The 21,445-nt window shown below is 47.6% G+C and overlaps 1 protein-coding gene across 4 annotated transcripts in view; it reads right to left on the minus strand.

Annotated features, from left to right (window-relative positions):
* Positions 1 to 18,927, minus strand: part of HERC3 (HECT and RLD domain containing E3 ubiquitin protein ligase 3) — a 143,908-nt gene extending 124,981 nt beyond the window's left edge. Inside the window, exons 1-2 of one of the 4 annotated variants that reach the window (XR_011378348.1) lie at positions 18,775 to 18,910; positions 16,417 to 16,478 (exon numbers count right to left, since the gene is read on the minus strand). The gene's annotated coding sequence lies outside the window, so the exon portion shown is untranslated. Of the gene's footprint in view, positions 1 to 951; positions 972 to 16,416; positions 16,479 to 17,992; positions 18,140 to 18,774 lie in introns of those variants that run through there. The other 3 variants (XM_008267611.4, XM_008267612.4, XM_070047873.1) reach the window with 3 other exon arrangements.
* Positions 18,928 to 21,445: the final 2,518 nt, after the last annotated feature.

Below are 21,445 nucleotides of genomic sequence, written 5' to 3' on the forward strand. Positions count from 1 at the left end.
TATCACACAAATATATACAATGTGTTAATTAAAAAATTTTAAGTACTTTTTTCTTTTTCTTGCTACACGTCCACTGCTTCTGAGTCTACATCATCCAGTAACACTTTGAGTTTAATTTCTGTGGGGAGCAACTCAGACTAGACTAAGTTACTGGAATTAAGACTTATTCTATGCATCTGCTCTCCCACAATATGGCGCTGGGAGAGGAGAAAACACCTTCTACTCAGCTGCCTCCAGTTCAACCAATAAATTGTAGGACCTGCTCCTGATTGGAGGAGAGCAGCGTACTCGGCGTGTGGGCAGCCGAGTTGGGATTGGCGGAAGAGGACTATAAAGGAGGAGAGAGACAACATGCACCAGGAACATCTAAGAGGAACATCTAAAAGGAACACCTGTGCAGCCCCCGAGAGAGCCGGCCAGCGGTGTGCCGCTCCCCTGCAGAAGTGGGGAAAGTGGCCAGGGGGAACCGCCCTTCCACGGAGGTGGAAGGGACGGTAGCCAACCCGGGAAGAACCAGCAGCAAACCCGGGGAGGGCCGAGCAGACAAAAGAACAGCGCAGGGTCCTGTGTTGTTCCTCCACGAAGACGGGGAGCGACATAATGGTGCTGTGACTCGGATAGGAAACCTAGGAGGGAAGAAACGGGAAAAAGTGGGAAAATACCAGAGAGAGAGACTAGCAAAGAGCCTAGGGAAAGCCAGACGGAAAAGGTGCCAGAAGAAGCTATCGAAAGCCTAGGCATAGACTCGGATATGGACTGTGGGAAAGAAGTTAGGATTGAAAGCGAAAGTGAAAGCTTTCATTGACTCGGATGCGGACTATGGCGGGGAAGCTAGGAGATTGAAAGCGAAAGTGAAACCTGGAGGAGGCTTGGACTCGGATGCGGACTGTGGGGAGAAGCCAGGAGAAATGAGGGAGGAATATTGTTGGAAGAAAACTTAGGGAAACATACCGGGTAGAGAAAGATGTTAGGGAAATTGAAGCTGCGAGTGCAGGCCGAGGCGGAGACGTAAGCCAGCTTGGAATTCTTCAAGTCAGCCCGGGGAGCAAAAGGCGAAAATCTGGAACCAGAGGCAGAGACGTGGGCCGCCAGGTTGGAATCCGTCAGATTAGCCCGGGGAGCAAAGGACGGGAAGCCAGACCGAAGGCGCAGACGCGTGAGCTAGGTTGAATTCGCCAGGTTAGCCCGGGGAACTTAGATTGAATACCGGTGGTGGCGGAAACGTAAGCTACGCTGTGTGACTCGCGGAAGCCGCCGCGTGCAGAGAGAGCACGGGGCGTGAATAGATAGGGAACGTGGGGCTAGTGCGAGGCTGTGGTGCAGGCGCAAAGGGGCGCGGAGATCGCGGAGTGCGCGCGTGAAGCCGGGAAGCCTAGCAGAGCTGGGAACCCGCTGCAGGGCGGGCGCCAGGAAGCCGCGCAGATGAGAGAAGCGCGGGCTGAAGCGGCTCAGAGCTGGGAAGCCGCCGAGAAGCAGCCTCGGGGCGGGCGCCGGGAAGCCGCAGAGATAAGAGAAACAGAAATTTAGAAGTAAAATGAGAGAAATAGGAATGCTGGAAGATAGAAGTAAAATGGGAGAGATAGGAATGCCCGGAGATAGAGAAATAGAGAAAAATAAGGCCTCCCCTCAACATGGCAATGAGAGAGCTTGGATTCGGTCTGCCTGATTAGGGAGGTGGTGAGCACCTGTGGGCGGCTAGCAGCTTATGCGCCGCAGGTCACCGAAGACAGGCATGAATTAACATCAATAAGTCTCCCCACAATACCGCAATGAGAAGGCTTGGATTCAGTCTGCCTGATTAGGCGATAAGCACCAGCAGGCAGCTCGACCAGAGTATGAGCTGCAGGTCACCGAAGACAGGCACGAACCAACACCAATAAGTCTCCCCACAAGACGGCAATGAGAGGGCTTGGATTCGGTTTGCCTGATAAGGCTTGTAAGCACCTGCAGGCAGTTCTAGCAGAGCAGAGCATGCGCTGCAGGGCACCGAACACAGGCACGCATCAGCGCCTAAAAACCTCCTCACAACATGGCGAAGAGAGGACCTGGATTCGGTTTGCCTGATTGATAGGGCTTGTAAGCACCTGTGGGCAACTCTAGCAAGCAGAGCAGAGTGTGTGCTGCGGGGCACCGAAGACAGGCGCGTATCAATGCCAAAAATAAAAAGAAAGGGGGATCTGTGGGGAGCAACTCGGACTAGACTAAGTTACTGGAATTAAGACTTATTCTATGCATCTGCTCTCCCACAATATGGCGCTGGGAGAGGAGAAAACACCTTCTACTCAGCTGCCTCCAGTTCAACCAATAAATTGTAGGACCTGCTCCTGATTGGAGGAGAGCAGCGTACTCGGCGTGTGGATAGCAGAGTTGGGATTGGTGGAAGAGGACTATAAAGGAGGAGAGAGACAACATGCACCAGGAACATCTAAGAGGAAAATCTAAAAGGAACACCTGTGCAGCCCCCGAGAGAGCCGGCCGGCGGTGTGCCGCTCCCCTGCGGAAGTGGGGAAAGTGGCCACGGAGGTGGAAGGGACGGTAGCCAACCCGGGAAGAACCAGCAGCAAACCCGGGGAGGGCCGAGCAGACAAAAGAACAGTGCAGGGTCCTGTGTTGTTCCTCCACGAAGACGGGGAGCGACAATTTCTAGAATTATCATATAAATAACAGGCCCAAAATTCTTAACAGAAGTATTTTTCCTGGAAGAGAATGGAGGAAGGAACAACCATTAGAGTTTCTATGGATAAGTTGGGGGTTGATTATCGATTTTCTATGGCTCCCTTCTGTTTACAAAGCCTTAAGAGGAAAAGAAACCCTGTCTGATGCCTCAGTCAGAAACAAACAAAAAAATCCACAGTAACTCCAGAAGTTCTGATGCTTTCTATTGCTAAAGCTGGAAATCTTAGGGAGGAAAATGCCGCAGGTGTAGGACCAGAGCAGAAAGGAGAGGGTGGAAAACCCTAGCATGTCTTTTTCATATATATATATATTTTTTTTAAAGATTTTTATTTATTTATTTGAGAGGTAGAGTTACAGACAGTGAGAGGGAGAGACAGGTCTTCCATCACTGGTTCACTCCCCAAATGGCAGCAATGGCCGGAGCTGTACTGATCCAAAGCCAGAAGCCAGGAGCTTCTTCCAGGTCTCCCACATGAGTGCAGGGACCCAAGCACTTGGGCCACCTTCCACTGCTTTCCCAGGCCATAGCAGAGAGCTGGATTGGAAGAGGAGCAGTCAGGACTAGAACCGGTGCCCATATGGGATGCTGGCGCTGCAGGTGGTGGATTAACCTACTGTGCCACAGCGCCGGCCCCTCTCGCATGTCTTATAAACAAGTCAAAGCCTCTGCTGAAGACACTGAATTAACAGAGAGCAACCAAAGCCTGCAATGTGGCTGCAAGTTTGGAGTACAGCCACTGAGCAGTGGATTCTCCATGGCAGACAACAAGAACATGAACTTTGAAAGCAGTGGTGTTGTTGCCTGTTCTGTAATTACTTTTCACAATCCTAAACTTTCTGTCAAAGCTAAGACCCAATAAACCCCCCAAAATAATCGTATTTTGCCAAACATGGATAAAATCAAAAGAATCTTGTGCAGAAACCTTATAGAGGCTTAAGATTGCCTGGAAAGCAAGAATTTTGGGTGAACCATGACCAAGTCAACCATCCTGGGGAATTCTTAGAAATTGAGGGAGGATACAGCATGATCTTGGGCTTGAATCACTTTATTTCCGTATGAAAGGAAACTACACAAGACTGGTCTTAGAGATATTCAGATTACATTTCAGTTTCCAAGTATAAATTTTAATGATAACACTGGCTATCTTGAGGGGCCTGTGTTGTGCCTAGCTGCTCTGCTTCCAATCCAGCTCCCTGCTAATGTACCTGGGAAAGCAGCACAAGATGATCCAAGTACTTGAGTCCCTGCCATCCACATGAACCAGGATGGAGTTCCTGTTTCCTGGATTTAGCCTGGCCCAATCCAGACTACTGCAGCCATTTGGAGACTGAACCAGTCAGTGGATGAAGATTGTTAGATATTGATCTCTCTCTCCTCTCTCTATTTATCTCTCAGCCCCTCTCTCTGTAACTTTGCCTTTCAAATTAAGAAATTATTAAAATATATGTATACATAAATTATATCCTTTCCTAACTATATTTCTTAAAGCATTACTCTCACCACATTGGGAATCAGTTTCTAGGGTCTACAGGTCAAAGTACCAAGATTTCAAGGAAAAGAGTAAAGACATCAAAGGTGTCTCACCCAATCTTTTGCAGGATCCCAATACCAAAAGAACAGATTCTAATGGAAGTGGCAATGTCTTACCACAAAGTATGCCACTGGGCAGAACACATCAGGGTTTAATTTACCTACCAAGCTACAGCATAGGATTTCACTGATTTCCATGAACCTAAACATAGAAAGGAGACAGCTAATTGGCTATTCTGTGCAAACTCAGCTTTTAAAATGAGAAACTCTTCTTTCCACTAGAAAACCAAGCCCAAATGGCTACAAATTAGAGTCTACAACACAGATGAAGTTAATTCTTTCAACCATTCTTGATGACAATTACAGTACTTGTCCTTAACTCGATTACATTAATTTGTATGAACAACTTAATTTTACAACTGCCTTATGGTAATGCTGATTTACCCTGAACTCTTGAGGCTTTGTAGAAATACATGAAAAGGTCCAAAGTAAAATAAAACACTGGATCTCAATTAGAAATCTTAACCAGAAAGTTCTACTTCTCTCTGTGATTTGTATTATTTATCTAGACTCTAAAATGAAAAAGTACTCAGCTCAAACAAAATTCTTTGAGTTGACTGCAAAGACCGAGGGGGAAGGGAAGAGAAAATACAAACTGGCAAGGGTGGGAGAGGGCGGTAGTGTAGGATGTGCATTTAGATAAACCGGCAATATGACATTATCTAATTATCTAAACTCGTAATCCAGTTTCCCCAACTTCTTCAATTGCCTTATCCACACAGATTTCTTTTCTCATTTTGATTGTTACATGAGTTTGTCTTGTCTCTCCTATCAATAATCATATAAATCACATAATAGGGCTTGTTATGTGAGTCACTATGCTGATACGCACTTTATATCATTCTCATTGCATCTCCACTACAACCCTGTTCTGTAAGGGCTATTTTTAGCTTCATTTTCAGATAAAACAAGGTTCAGAGATTGAGAAACATGCCTGAGGTCACACAGGTGGAAGAAGTAGCACCAGGCTGTGATTCCAGGCCTGATGCCAATGTCTGTCTACACTCTTATCCATAAACTACACTGCCACCAAGTAGATTTATATGTCACCAACAAGGATATAATTTTTAAAAATACCTACATAATGACTAAATTGTAGTCAGTAGATAATATGGGATATCCTGAAAACTTGAAAACAATGGTTGCCTTCTGAGTGTGAAACTAGTCAGAATTAAGAGCTAATGGTTAAGGGGCTGGTGTGTGCACAGGAGGGTAAGCCGCTGCTTGTGACATCCACATCCCACATCAGAGTGCTGGTTTCATCCCAACTACTCTGCTTCCAACCCAGCTTGCTGCTAATGTGCCTGGGAGACAGTCAAGTACTTGGGGCCCTACACCCACCTAGGAAACCTACATGGAATTCCAGGCTCCTGACTTCCACCTGGCTGTTGCCCCCATTTGGGGAGTGAACCAGCAGATGGGAAGGCAGATCCTTCTCTCTCTGTGTATGTCACTCTGCCTTTCAAGTAGAGGAAAATAAATATTTTTTTAAAAGATAGTATGATTGACACTAGGCAGCTGTAGTATTAAAGTTAGTATAAACATGTTTAAAAATAGGTTCCTAGCAGTAATGGGCATTTAGTCTAGCAGTTAAGATGCCCATGTCTCACTTGGTAGTGCTTCAGTTCCCAGCTCTGGCTCTAGCTTTTTGCTAACACAGACCCTGGGAGGCAGTGGTAATGGTACAAACAACTGGGCTCCTGCCACCGCTGTGGGAGACCTGAATTGAATTTCTGTCTCCCAGCTTTAGCCCCAGCCCAGTCCTGATTATTATGGTTATCTGGGAACCGAACCAGAGATAGGAGCACTCTGTCTTTCTCTCTTCCTCTGTCTCTCAAATACAATGGAAACAAAAAATTTTAAAACATTTGTTTACATTTCTGATGGACAATAATTGTATATATTTATAGGATAAAAAATGACATTTTGATGCACCTATATACTGTGGAATGATAAAGTTAATGAACATATTCATCACCTCCTATTCTTACCATTATTTTTTTGTAGTGAGAACATCTGAACTTTAGTTTATTAGCAATTTTGAAATACAGTCATCTGTTGGTATCCACGAAGAATTGGTCCCAGGACCTCCGTCCAGAGGATACCAAAATCCAAGGATGCTCAAGTCTCTGATATACATTGGTATAGTTTTTGCACATAACCTACCCACATCCTCCTGTATACTTTAAATCATCTCTAGATTACTTGTTTTTTTTTTTTTTTTTTTAATTTTTTTTTTTTTGACAGGCAGAGTGGACAGTGAGAGAGAGAGACAGAGAGAAAGGTCTTCCTTTGCCGTTGGTTCACCCTCCAATGGCCGCCGCGGCCGGCGCGCTGCGGCCGGCGCACCGCGCTGATCCGATGGCAGGAGCCAGGAGCCAGGTGCTTTTCCTGGTCTCCCATGGGGTGCAGGGCCCAAGCACCTGGGCCATCCTCCACTGCACTCCCTGGCCACAGCAGAGGGCTGGCCTGGAAGAGGGGCAACCGGGACAGAATCCGGCGCCCCGACCAGGACTAGAACCCGGTGTGCCGGCGCCGCTAGGCGGAGGATTAGCCTAGTGAGCCGCGGCGCCGGCCTCTAGATTACTTGTAATACCTAATACAATACAAATGCTCTGCAACAGTTATGATACTACATTGTTTACAAAAAATGACAAGAAAAAAAGGCCCGTACATGTTCAGTACAGATCCAATTTTAAAAAATATTTTCAACATACAGTGGGTTGGATCCATGGAAGCAGAACCTACAGGTGTGGAGGACCAACCATGTATAATATGCTGTATTAACTAGAGTCACCACGTTGTGTAGTAGATCTTAAGAACTCCTAATTGAAAGTTGGCACCAAAGATGCATTTAATATAAAGGAAAGCTACAACCTAATATTGTTCTTATTTCTAAACAATTAGAGTTAGTTTTTAAAAATTCCTCAAGTGTGTTTTATCTAAGCCTTTTTTCTGTTAATATCTCTCCCAAGGTCCCTGTTTATTTGCTAACAAACCACTCCCCTTTTGAATAGGGGGTGGACAGGGGTGACCCCAGCCAGGCCAATAAGAAAACATTACCCTAATCCATACCACATGACCCACACCAAGAAAATCAGTGAATGCCACCCTAAGTCAAACCACATGACTATGCCAAGCCAATCACAGAATATCACCCCTAATCCATGGTGACTGAGACAAAAACAGGTACATACTTACAACCAAGCCAGAGTCCTTCTCTTTCAAGTTACATGGAACTCTGATAGAAGACTGACTATTGCCCTGAAAGACAACCAAGGCTGCTGGAAAGTACCTTCCCTACCACAAGGAGGATACCTCTGAGAGATTATGATGCTACCACCCAGAGAGTCCAACAAGACAGAGTCCCAGTGACGCTGATGGAGCCTTTGATCCTCTCTTGCCTGGTGTCAGCATCACCACCTTTACTCATTCTAAGTATAGCTGATCTTCATTATTTGTGGATTCCATACCTGGCAATTTGACTACTCACTGAAATTTGTTTGTAACCCCAAAATCAATAGTTGAGGTATTTTTCAGTCATTCTCAGACATATGCAGAAAGAAAAATATTTTGGGTCAACCAATGCACACATTCCTGGCAGAAGTCAAACAAGGCAGTGCTCTGCCTTCTTGTTTCAACTTGCACAGCATAAATAAGTGTCCTGTTAGTCTACTTAGTGCCACATTTTTCACACTCTGGGGGCTTTTTTGTAGTTGAGGATTTTTTGCTGTTTCAAACAGCCCCAGAGTATAGAGCTGAAGTAGACAATAGTGTTCCTAGGCACAAGAAGGCTGCAATGTGCCCTGCAGAGAAAAATATGCATGTTAGGGAAGTGTCCTTCAGGCATGAACTATGGTGCTGGCAGTGAGTTCAATGCTAACGAAGGGACGTGAAGGGACGCTAGGGAGCATCCACAAAAGCAAGAGGAAATCCTCCAGTTGAAAAGTGCAGCCATCCCCAGAAAAGTGCTCAGGGACCATGATAAAAGATGGAAAGGCAACTAAACTACATTCATGAGACAGCAACCAGTAAACAACAGAAAGCAGAGTGGACAACACCGATGTGAGGCTGAAAGCCAAAGAATTTTATTGTCCCACTGCCCAGGGTCAGGAAGACTCATGCTTTATAATAAAGAAACATTGCTTATAATTATTCGTAAGCAATAGATGCTAACTAAGGTGTCTAGACAGAAACAGACAAAGAACAAGGTTAGGGATCGATCCATTGACGGAATGCTGTGCTCAGAGGCTTGCAGGAAGTTAGTCCTGTATTTGCCTACAAGCACTGATTTTGTTTTCACAAATCTGGTGCTCACAGCGACTTTACAGAACATGACTGCTGTAAATGATGACAATGGAATTAAAACATTAGTTTATTTTGATGCAAAAATTTTATTTTCAGGGTTCAGTGTGAGAATGTTGATATCTAATATCAGTCCACCAATTCAAGTCCTGGCTACCCTGCTTCTGATCCAGCTCCCTGCTAATGCACCTGGGAAAACAGTAGATGATGGCCCAAATACTTGGGTCCTTGCCACCCATGTGTGAGACCGGATGGAGTTCTAGGTTCCTGACTTCTGCCTGGCCTAGTCCTGCCCATTGAGGCCATTTGGAAGTGAACCAGCAGGTAGAAGATCTCTCTCTGTCTCTCTGCCTTTCAAAATAAACAAATAAATCTTTAAAAATAATAAATAACTGTATTTTCAAATCCACACACTGAAATTTCATAATATACATTTTCCATGGACCAACTGAAGATTCCTCATAATCCAATCAGCACCTTTTCATTTGCTTAAGCTTGTCAAGCTCTTTCTTTCAGTTATAATTTTAAAAAATCCTCACCAATAATATAATAATTAGGTAATTAATAATAGCAGGTAACACCATTTATGCTTATTCTGGGTCTGGCACTTTTCTATGTACTTCGCAGCTATTAAACATCTATGAGACAGGTACTGCTGTTACTATTTTAATTTATAGATACAGTGAAATCCACATGTCCTCCCTCCCACAAATGAGACAGAGATTATTCAATGATTTGACTAAAGCACAAAACCAGGCAGCAGCAGAGATAGGAAGTCTCTGCACTCTTGACCACTATGCTAAACAATAAAGAGCCAAGAAAATGGACAACCAAAGGGTCAGATTCCCCACTGTGTCTCCATCACTGTAATCAGTCAGTGTAGCTTTCTCATCTGCTAAGTAATTGTTTCCCAATAATGGAGATGAGTGGATCATACTCCGTAAGCCCAATCACTAAATTCACCCAGCCACTTGCCTTACTGAGATTCTATGATTTAACAAGCAACCTAAAATAACTTGGTTTCCAGGGCAGATCTTACGACAGGGACAGAACACCGTGACCAGCTGGCCCCAGCCTCCTTGGCACTTCTAGCCTTCATTATTAATTTGGCATCCTGAGTCTATCAGCTTTCTGTAAGTCTATTTAGCAAGAGTCAGTCCCTGACAGTCAGCTGACCTCTGAGTATTTCAGCCAAGTACAATCCGGATGAGCAACTTGAGGTATGGCCTCATCCCTGATGGGCCAGTAGAAACAATTTATGAAAAACAGACAAGGAACAATTGTTTACAAAAACCAAAACTCCTTCCCACCTGAGTTACAGTAATGGAATCTCCAAGTAGACAAATAAAAACTGGTGAGAGAAGCACCCACCAATAAGATGAATCCCTGAATGAGCTATCAGTCCTACTTGGAAATACGATCTAGGTCATCCTAATGCTCAGCCAGAACTACAGTAAAGAGCACTCACATCAGCGAGCTCTCAGGAGAGAGCTCAGTGCGCTGAAGGGGAGCCAGCCGTACGCGTGGCTTTCACTTTCAGCACACTCCGGTTGAAGTCACAGATTTGGTGGCTCTTGGGGCCTGAATTCAAAGGCCCAGCTTCAGCAATGGTCTGCACCAAAGGGCCTTTTGATCTTGTGCGCCCTCCCACCCACCTTTCCACACTCACTGTCTCCCTTGCTTCTCCACAAGATCTTTCATTTCCCCTCCAAACACACAATTACAAAGCCTGCTGCAGAAAACAGGACCACAGTGCTCCCAGCTGTCCTACACCACCTCAGGCCTGGCCCCTGCTCTTTTGCCAAACAAAGGGAGACATGACTTTCCCCCAGGTCACCCCTGGCATGTTCCTCTGCCCTCCTGCTCATCTGTTCTCCAGAGAAGATTCAGGACACTCAAGGGTCATTAGGACTCAAGTTCCAGCCCTGAAGTTACCACTGCTGGCTAGGAAACCTGGCAGAGGATGGGAAAACGTTTAACCACTCAACATTGTTTACTGTCTCTAAAACAGGGAGAGGAGCAGCAGGACGCCATGAGGATTCCTGAGAAAACCCACACAGAAAGTGTTCCGTGTGGTGCTATGGTCACTGTCACCTCCACTCCTGGTGCTGTGCAGTAAGAACTCAGCAGACAGGACAGTCCCCATGGGAGGCCGTGGGTGTGGCTCCTTCCTTCCTCACTGTCTCCAGCATCAACTGTGTCTTGTGCACTCCTGAGAGAGTGGCGTGGTAGACAAATATTTCTCCACTCTCACTAAGGGGACTGCTGAAAGACAGCCTCCCATCCCCACACTTGTATGCACACAGCAGCCTGATTCCTACTCCTTTGAAAGTCACTGAAACCTAAACAACATTCGGGCAGGGCTTCCAAATCTCATTTAAAATAGGATAAGCTTCCTCTCAAATAAACTTAAAAGCAATTACCTGAATGACATGTGAAGGTATTTCAAAAAGTTCATGGAAAAATGAAATTAAAAGATAAGTTTATTCTGGTGCAAAAAACAAGTGTTGAAATCCATGCAGTTTTTCCCCAATGTACTTTCCACAAACATTCTGAAGCAATAATGTGTGTGTGTGTGGAGCGGGAGGATCTTTTTCAACAGCACGAATAGGCCATGTCCAAAGCCTAAGTGCATTGCAGGCACTCCAAAATCCAAGCTTTAAATAAATCAAGAGACAAAACCAAAATGCAGAATTAACTGTAGGATTAATCCCACTGACAAAGATGAATTCCACTGATACACTTCACCATCAAACACTTTACTACAAAAGGCAGAAATGGGGCGGATAGCAAAGGGGGTTCCTGGAGAAAATGAATCCACTCCTTGCTGTTTCCTCCCTCTCCTTGGTTTACACTGGACTTCTGCCTCTGATCCTCTGAGCTAACATGTGAAACACTCCTACCTCTGCCCTGATCACCCCTTAGAGTTGCGCCTTCTTCACTATCTTGGACTAGGTTTTGTGAAGCTGGAAGAATGAGCTCCCACCTGTCTGTGTAAGCCATGGGTGAACTTCAAATGAGGCTTGACCACAAGAACTGAAGAATCAGATGGTATCAAGTCAAGTGTGCATCAGCCTTGTACACAGCTGGCAGGCACATAAACTGGCATAACTACTTGGAAAACATGTCGGCATTATTGAGTGCAGATGAAGATATAAAAGTCCCACAGCACTGTCGCTTGACTCCTGGGTGTTAAGACCAGCACTGTTCTACTTATTAAGCATCTATGGTGCTCCAGCACCATGCTGAGAACTGCAGACACAAAGACGAGTAAAACCTGGAGACAGAAGTTCCTGCAAGGAGAGAAATACTACGTATCTATACTGTCTTCTAGGGTAAGCAGTAGTTGTCATTTGAGGCAGTTTAGCACTTGAAATGTGGCAAATCAGCTGAAGGACTAAAATGTTAATAATTTTTCATTTTAATTAATTTTCTCTTTAAAAAGTACAGGGGCCAGCACTGTGGTGTAATGAGTAAAGCTGCCGCCTGCAGTGCTGGCATCCCATATGGAAGCCAGTTCTAGACCCAGTTGCTCCACTTCCAATCCAGCTCTCTGCTATGGCCTGAGAAAGCAGTAGAAGATGGCCCAAATCTTTGGGCCCTTGCACCCATGTGGGAGACCTGGAAGAAGCTCCTGGCTCCAGGCTTCAGATTGGCTCAGCTCCGGCCATTGCAGCCATTTGGGGAGTGAACTAGCAGATGGAAGATCTCTCTCTCTCTCCCTCTATGCCCTTCAAATAAATAAATAAATATATAAAAAGGCAGCAATTTTAATAAAAAATAAAGTGCTCACATATGGCTAATGGCTATCTTACTATACAAAGCAGTAAGAAACTCCTGAATACATACACCAAGACATATGTATAAGAATGTTCATATCAGGAGCAGGTGTTTGGCCTCCTGGTTAAGATACCAGTTAAAATCCTTGCATCCCACATCAGATACCTGAGGTCAGTTACCTGGCTCTGGCTCCTGACTCCAGCCACCTACTAGGGCAGACCCTGGGAGGTGGCAGTGATGGCTCACACAGCTGAGTCCCTTCCACCCAAATGGGAGGCCTGGACTGAATTCCTGGCTCTCAGCTTTGGACCCCCCAGCCAGCTGGTGCCAGCATTGGGGAGTGAACCAGAGGATGGGATAGCCCTCTCTCTCTTTTTTTTTTTTAAAGATTTATTTATTGGGGCTGGCGCTGTGGTGCAGCAGGTTAACGCCTTGACCTGAAGCACCGGCATCCTATATGGGCATCGGTTCTAGTCCCGGCTGCTCCACTTCCAATCCAGCTCTCTGCTGTGGCCTGGGAGAGCAGTGGAGGATGGCCCAAGTCCTTGGGCCCCTGCACCCACGTGGGAGACCCAAAGGGGGCTCCTGGCTCCTGATTGGCACAGCTCCAGCCATCGCAGTCAATTGGGGAGTGAACCATTGGATGGAGGACCTCTCTCTCTCTCTCTCTCTCTCTCTGCCTCTCCTTCTCTCTTCTCTCTATGTGTAACTGTGCCTTTCAAATAAATAAATAAAGATTAATTAATTTATTTGAAAGGCAGAGTTATAGAGAGGCAGAGGGAGAAAGAGAGAGAAAAAGAAAGAGAAATAGAGAGAGAGGTCTTCCAACCACTGGTTCACTCCTCAAATAGCCAAGATGGCTAGAGCTGAGCCAATACAGAGCCAGGTGCCAGGAGCCAGGAGCGTCTTCCAGGTCTCCCATGTGGCACAGGAGCCCAAGGACTTGGGCCATTTTCCAATGTTTTCCCAGGCCATAGCAGAGAGCTGGATTGGAAGTGGAGCAGCCGGGACTCAAACCAGCGCCCATATGGGATGCCAGCACAGCAGGAGCTGGCTTTACACACTATGCCACAGCGCCATTACCTCTCTCTCTCTCTCTCTTTCAAATTAGGGGGAAAAAAAACAACAACAACAAAGAGAGTGAGACCCAAATGCCCATTAATAGGAAAACAGATAAACTGTAGCACATGTATAAAACAGAATATGGTACAGCGGTGAAATTCCATCTACAAGAGCCAGTCTCACTAAATTATTTTTTTTTTTTTTTTTGACAGGCAGAGTGGACAGTGAGAGAGAGAGACAGAGAGAAAGGTCTTCCTTTGCTGTTGGTTCACCCTCCAATGACCGCCGTGGCTAGAGCGCTGCAGCCAGCACAGCGCGCTGATCCAATGGCAGGAGCCAGGTGCTTATCCTGTTCTCCCATGGGGTGCAGGGCCCAAGCACTTGGGCCATCCTCCACTGCCTTCCCGGGCCATAGTAGAGAGCTGGCCTGGAAGAGGGGCAACCGGGACAGAATCCGGCTCCCCGACCGGGACTAGAACCCGGTGTGCCGGCGCCGCAAGGCAGAGGATAAGCCTAGTGAGCCACGGCGCCAGCCTCACTAAATCTTAATAAGAATATTCAGTGACAGAGTTCAGAGTATGTTGCATTTTTATAAATTTCAAACTCAAGCCTAACAAATACATTATTTGTAAATAAATACACTGTGGTAAAGCGATGAAGAAAAGCAAAACAATCATAATACAAAATACAAAGTTATGATTGGAGGCAGTAGGGATGCAGAGAAAAATCTGGAAGGCACACAAGAGAAACAGCTTCAACAGCAGGGCTGATGCTCTGCTTCTGTCTTTTTACGATCTTCTTAACATAAATATCACATAATTTTATGCTTATGAACACTTCACCATGTATAAAAAAATGAAAAGTGCCACTGAGGCAGTGCCGCTGCTTCCTGTGTCTCCTCCACCAGAGTGGATACAAGTGAGACTGCAAGCTTCCCCATGCAGGAACTGTTTCCCTCCTCTTTGTGTTTACTGGGCTTGGCAGAGTGAAGAAGGGGCCCAGCAGAGGCCTGACAAGTGCCTAGTGAACTGAACCCTGATCTTAGGAAACCAGATTCCCACAATCTCAATTTGTAAACAGTTTTGTTTTTCAGATCAGGTGAATTAAAGATCCTCCATAGGGTAACAAAAAGTAACAATGTGGAGCCAGTGTTATGCCACCTGCAATGTCGGTATCCTATAGGGACGATGGCTCATGTCCAGGCTGCTCCACTTCAGATCCAGCTCCCTGCTAATGGCCTGGGAAAAGCAGCGGAGGATGGCCCAAGTGTCTGGGCTCCTGCAACCCATGTGGGAGACTCAGATGGAGCTCCTGACTCCTGATGTCAGCCTGGCTCAGTGCTGGCCCTTGCAGCCATCTGGGAAGTAAAGCAGTGGATGGAAGATCTCATCTATCTCTCCCTTTCTCTGGAACTCTGACTTTCAAACAAATAAGTAAGTGCTTTTTAAAAAATAATATATCTCCTCCATTCTAAAGTGCATTTGGCATTGTGGCACAGCAGGTTAAGCTACCACTTGGGATGCTGGTATCTCATATCCGTGTGTCTGCAGACCAATTCCCGCCTCCACTTCCAGTCTAGCTTCCTACTAATGTGTATCCCGGGAGGCAGAAGATGATGGTTGGAGTTCCTGGGTTCCTGCTACCCATGTGGGAAATCCTGATGGAGTTCTTAGCTTCTGGTTTCAACCTGGCCCAGCCCTGGCTTTGGTGAGAATTTGGGGAGTGAACCTGTAGATGAAAGATATATTTCTTTTTCTGCCTTCCTCTGCCTTTCAAATAAGTAAACTTTTTTTAAATGAAAATAAAATGCCATCTCTCCTCACTGCATGTTAGCATATCTGACAATGGAAAGCTTTTTACAACTGCAGTTGTCATGAAACACTGAGCCTCGACACCACCAGCAAGTTAGAACTGAGAAGTGGACACTCCACAAGATGACTGAGCCACTCTTGGGCACATCCCTATCCCTAGAGACTATACTAAGAGCCTAGCACACCACATGGGCTCAACAAAGAGTTGCTGTACAAAGACCAAACAATAGTTGCTATTACTACAGGCCTACAGTGAATTTGGGTCTGTGCTAGTCCATTTAATCTACCCTTTGTCAAATCAAGGATATAGAGCAGCTAGACCCTTACAGCTAGGGGGAAGGGGTATGTAAATGGACAAAACCACTCTGGAACCCCAAGGGACAGCAAGGTTAAGTCACTGGCCTAGGATATGTAAATAAGTAGCTGAAATGGAAACTTACCAAGTAGCCAAGGCAGGATCCAAATCTCCCTTCCTAGACTCCAAATTCCATGCTCTCAAACATGACACCATACCATCTCTCAAACAAAAAGAAGTCAAGCCACCACAAAGGCCACACCCTTTCTCCCACTTTGAAAATAAAAGTTGAAAGAGAGTGTTGTGTGTAATCGGTGAGCTCACACTAGTTGTATCACTGGTGATGTTTATAGGCAGCTAGGACCTAGGTTAGCCAGCGGGGTAGGGGTGAGCAAAGTCATCTCAACAGTTAACCATACTTGCCACCATGTTCACCCTGACTTCTAATGAAACCAGATCACTTAGTCAGAAACATACGTGACTGCCCCCCAACAAGTACTTTTTCTGAATGCAGTAAATGTCTAAATGGGGCAGAATTCTCTCATCACAGGGATAATCTTATTAAAGAGGACTTGAAGTCCACTTGGTCCAAGTTGAAAGCAAGACATTAATATTCCTAACATTGTTTTAATGCAGCTGAGACTTTCAGGGACTTTGCTCTGCCAAGAAATGGTTTAAGCAGAGGCCAAAAACCAGGTCTGTCTGACCTGCTGGACTCACCTGGTTCTCTGCGCTACCTCATCTCAGCAGGCCACAGTAAGATATGCTAGGGTCCCCTCCCTCAGCGAAACCAGCCTGACTCTTGTTCATTTCTTAGAGTTCCATTCCAAGAGTTCCTTATTATCTCCGCACACAAGATGAGAAAACTGAGGTTCAGAGAATCTTAAGTCACTCACCACAGATCACACACTTGGTATTCAAACCAGAAGCCAGGCCTGTTCCGCCTCACCGTGTAGATCTGCAAATCCAAGAAATAATATGTAACCTTAGTACAGAACTCTACAAAGTGCTTCCATGTTATGGCAAACAAAAAGGAGTAAACTTCTGAAAATAAGAGTATCTTTAAATAACTGAAGCTCCGGTACTCCCCAAACCTTTTATCTAACCTAAGACTCCAGTTTGGTTAATACAGCAGTATCATAACCTCTCAACAACTATGAGGATGACTGCCACTTCTAAAAGCCAACTAGAGACACAATGACACCTCATAAAACTCCTGGCATTTTGACAGGTGGTAGTATGATGATAAATCTCCCACTTAGATTAGAAAGAGAAATTCTTAGAAAATTCAATTTTGTCTATTTACTTTCCCATGGATCACATACATTATAGATTTTTTTTTTTGCCACAACAATTATGAAAACTTTCTTCTTTCATTCCACCTCATTACCACATCCTCTGTCATGCAAAACACAGAGACCAGCTAAAAGGCACCTGCAGGACTCCAAGATGGCATCATCAGCCCTTTATTTCTACTTTGCTATAAGAAAAGCCCATCCAGTTTGGAGAAGACCACTTTTATTTCTGAAACGGATGCAAAACTGTGCCTCCAGTAGGGGTGCTACTCTCACTATAGATTAAAAGCGTTTTTAATTGGTCACACAAATCTTAAGAAACTTAAACCTGTCCCTCGGAACGCAATGCTATATCGCAGTGGCTTCAACCTGGCCACCAGGAACATTTTGGAATCCCGGTTTCTTTTTTCAAAAATGACCCCTCAGCTACTGACTGAATTAGCAGAGCTGGATGCTTTTCTCTTGCCGAAGGAGGAGCTACACCAAAGAGGTTTTTAACCTGTCTCATTGATTCCTGCATTATACTTTCTTCAGAAGGTTCCCAGCCTCCTTAGGGGCCAAAGACATGGAACATATGTAATTCATCTATTTTGCTCTTCTGATTTGCAATGCCAGTCCCTCCTCCCCCGGGATAAAGGACAATACCCAAAGGGAGAGCTTCACCCTAATCTGCCTACTGAAACAGGATTCCCTCTCTCTCTCCAGCCGCTGCAGTTAGAAAGCCTGGTAATCCTCACTTCATTTCACTTTTCCTTCTTCCCAGGCTAGAGTTAAAAAATCAGCTCACTGGAGGTTATCAAATCACCAAATGAGAGGCTCTGGAAATAGCTTCCTATTTGCGGAAAGAGCCAGAAGGCACACACAAAAAAATGGAAGGGAGCTCGTGAACCGTTCTTCGCAGACCATTCCGTGCGTGACGGAAAAAGGCAAGACCCTGGAAGGCTCGCCTGGGACTCCAAGGTGCTTCCTCAGGGCGCTGACTCCAAAGCCGAAGTACACGTCACCTGCCCACAGCCAGACGCAGCGACAGCCACACAGCAAAGTTGAAATACTTATTCCCTGGAGCCCCGCGCCCACACGGCAATCCACGCGCGTTCGCGGTCGCGGTCGGCGCCCTCTCCACCCGCTCCTCCGCTGGGTCTGATCGTCCCACCCGGCCCACTCCGCGCACTCGCACCTGGCTCGGACCGCTGTCTGCCGCCTCCCCCCTGCCGGCCGCGTACTGACGTGCCCGCACACACACATACACACACACACTCACGCGCGCGCGCACACACACACGTGTCCGCACACACCCTCGCCGCCGGCTCCGCCCAGGAGGCGCGGCGAGCCGGGCGCGGCCTCCGCCAGGTGGGCGGCGCTGGGAGCCGCGGCCCCACGGGCGCTGTCAGCTCGGACGCGGTGCCCCGCGCGCGTCCTCGGCGCAAACTCCTGGCGGCAGCTGCCCGCAGCTCCCGTCAGTCGCCGAGGCCTCGCCCGCTCCCAAATCCTCCCGGCAAGGCTGCCTCCGAGCACCAGAATTTAAATGGGGGCAGGAGAGGATCCTCATCTGGAGTCTGCGCCGCAATCCCTCCCGGGCTGCGGGCAGCAGGGGCAGGGTAGGGGACGCTCCCATTTTTTTTTTTTTTTTTTTTTCTTGGAAGGCTCTCCAGCCTCTCCCGGAGACAGGCTGTGAGGTAAAAGCGCGAGCCCCCAAGACAGCAAAGCAGTGAGGCGCACGCGAGGCCTGCGGGGCGCCCTGGCGCAGCCCAGCCGCCCGCGCCGCGGCCGCGGAGGTGCCATGCAGCCGCCGCCGCTGCCGCCGCCCGAACCGCCCCGGTCGCCCGAGCCTCGCGAGCAGCCGCAGCCGCCCCTCCGGGAGCGGCGCGCTGACAGCCGGGCGCGATGGAACGCGGCGGCCGCGCGGCTGCAGCGCCGCGGCGCCCTCCTCCCTGGAACCCCGGCCCCGGCTCCGCGCACCTCCGCAGCAGCTGAACCGCAGCCCGGGATTCCGACTGTCACAGCCCCTCTGGCCCGGCTCGGGGTTTCTCCGTTTTCGGCGTCACAATAATAAGGAAGTTTCCCCGCGAGCCTGAGGGCGGCGGAATGCGCTGGGTGAATGACTTCCCACGTGGCCAATGGGCGTCCTTCTGGGGCAGTCCCGCACCAATGGCGGCCGCGGCGGCGCGGGCCGGGGGCGGGGCGGCGGGGTCCGCGGGAGGGAGGCGGGGAGAGGCCCAGGCTGGGGAGGGAGGCGCGGCAGCGCGAGGTGACAGGACCCGTGGGGCCGGGCCCGGGAACCGCGGCGCGGATGTGTCAGCCTTGATCGGACTGCAGGGCCCAGCACGCTCGCGCCGGAGAGCGTTGCTTTTACTGGCGGGGAAGCGAGCGGGACTGACCCGCGCTTGGTGTGTTCGCTTCTGAGCTCGGGTTCTTCTGATTTATTCAGAGGTGACCGACAGCCTTGGGCGCGGGGGGCAAAGCTGGAGGGCGAGAGCTGGAGTCTGTGGCTCTCCTCGCTGTCGGAGGCTTGGAGCGCGTGCGGCTCAGAGACGCGGGGCGGCGTGCGGGGCGGGAGGCGCGCGGCGCTGCCGGCGCCCCGCCGAGAGTTACGGCTGGCCTGGGCGAGCGGTGCGGCAGCAGGCAGGGGCGGGTGGGGAACCTGGGGAACACGGAGAGCAATCGCCAAGCACGAGACAGTACACTGGACATCGGAAAGACACCCTTGGCCGCAAGCCTAGGAATGGCTAAAAAGTTCGTCTTCCTCCACTTTCCCTGGCTCTGCATCCCAGAGCCTCCACCTCGACCCCTGGCCAAGGTCACAGATGCTTTGAGTCTTGCCCTGGTCCGTATGGGACCTATGGATAATCTTTGGGAGAAGACATTCTCATAAATGAGTCTTCGTGCCCTGTCTGCCCGCCGGCCCGACTTGAAGCACAGAACCCTGGGAAACACGGCTTCAACCCAAAGGAGTGACTGTCGCAGTACAAGTTCTTCTACCCGCTGGCATTTGCACCAGGAAGGCCCCTTGAGGCCAGAGTCCCCTTAAGTCTGCAGTCACCTGCTCTGAGAACCTCCCAGGTTGACCAAACAGAAAACAAGTGTGGAGGAATGGGGTACTCCCCAGGGATGGAACAAGGTTAGCTGCAATAGGAACCCTCGTAAAGTGAGGCAGGTTGCCAAATACCCCTGAGAAAAGAAGGCTAGGAACGTGGGACCTCAGTCACCAGGGGGCTAAGAAAATAAGAGTGGACCTGGGGCCAAGAGTAACACAATTCACTTACACTCCAGGTGTGCACTGTCCACCGGCATAATCCCAATTTAGACATGGCATCACCAAAAAGAACTGGGGAAGATGGCCAAAGAGGAATCACAGTAGGAAATGTGCCAGATATGAGCTTTGTCAACACAGCTTAGTGTTCAGAGTTGGTATATCTGGCCCATCATGGGGGGATGAGGTTGGTTATCAAGACTGAAGCCTGCAGGAGGGGTAAGAGCAATGTCTAAATAACCAACTAAGACACTGGAAGTTTCCTTTAGCAAGCAGCCAGAGCCCCGGCAACTTGCTCACAGGTAAGACAGTGAAGATACCACAGTGCATTTAAATTTCTTAACTGAAAATGTAAAAATGTTAATTTCCCCAATTAGTAGGTCTTGCTCCCTGTACCAAAACGACCTGAAGTGGCTCCAGCACCAACAAGAGTTATAACAGCATGTATATTTTGACACTTTTATTTATTGATTTTCATTTTATTTGAAATGCAGAGACACAGATATCTGTCCTCTGGTGTAGCCAGGGCAGGACCAGGCAGAAGGCAGGAGACAGGAATTCAATCTGGCTCTCTCACGGGGAACCCAACTACTTGAGCCATCACCTGCTGCTTCCCAGGTTGTGTATTACAGGAAGCTGGAATAGGAAGCAAACCAGGATGCAGACATTCCAAGCAGTGTCCTGATCACTACATCAAATGTCCACGCCCAAACAGCATATATTTACCATTTGAAGAGGCTATGGTTTACTGGCTTTTTCATTTCAACAGCCCTGTCTCCCAACCATCTCTTTCTGCCTTCCCATATGTTCTCTAACCGACATACTATAAATTGAACATCTAGTATAATGCCTGTCCCTGTGGGTACACTGGTGAGCAAAACAGTACTGTCCCTGTTGCCATCAAGGGAGAAGCAAATGTATAGTTGCTCACCACGCAAAATTTTATGAAAGAGAAATATTCCTGTAAGACAATAAAAGATGAAATAAATTCTAACCATAGCTTTTGACAGGAGGAAGGGACCATGTGGTTCAGCTCCATCCCTGGCAGATGGAGAATCGCTAGTGACAAGGGGACACAGCCCAGGGCTGCTGCACCTCCACCTGTACACAGTTGATTTGCTCCATTATTCACAGCTCACTTCTTAAAAAGCATATGCCTACTTTGACTTGAAACAGGTTTTCAGTAGAACAGGAACACCATTTAATGATGACTGTGTTTCCTTCCTCTCTCTATTAAATGCACTTGCCCTATAGATATTCACTGGGTGAACTTAGCGACATATAGATTTCTGATATCTCTGATGAAACCTGCGGAGAAAGCAGGTTGGCCGTGACATTCTTTCTCTTAGACTCTCTTAGACACACTTTAAAAAAAAAAGA

The sequence above is a fragment of the Oryctolagus cuniculus genome, chromosome 8 (assembly GCF_964237555.1).
Source record: "Oryctolagus cuniculus chromosome 8, mOryCun1.1, whole genome shotgun sequence".
In the NCBI taxonomy this organism is placed as follows: Eukaryota; Metazoa; Chordata; class Mammalia; order Lagomorpha; family Leporidae; genus Oryctolagus; species Oryctolagus cuniculus.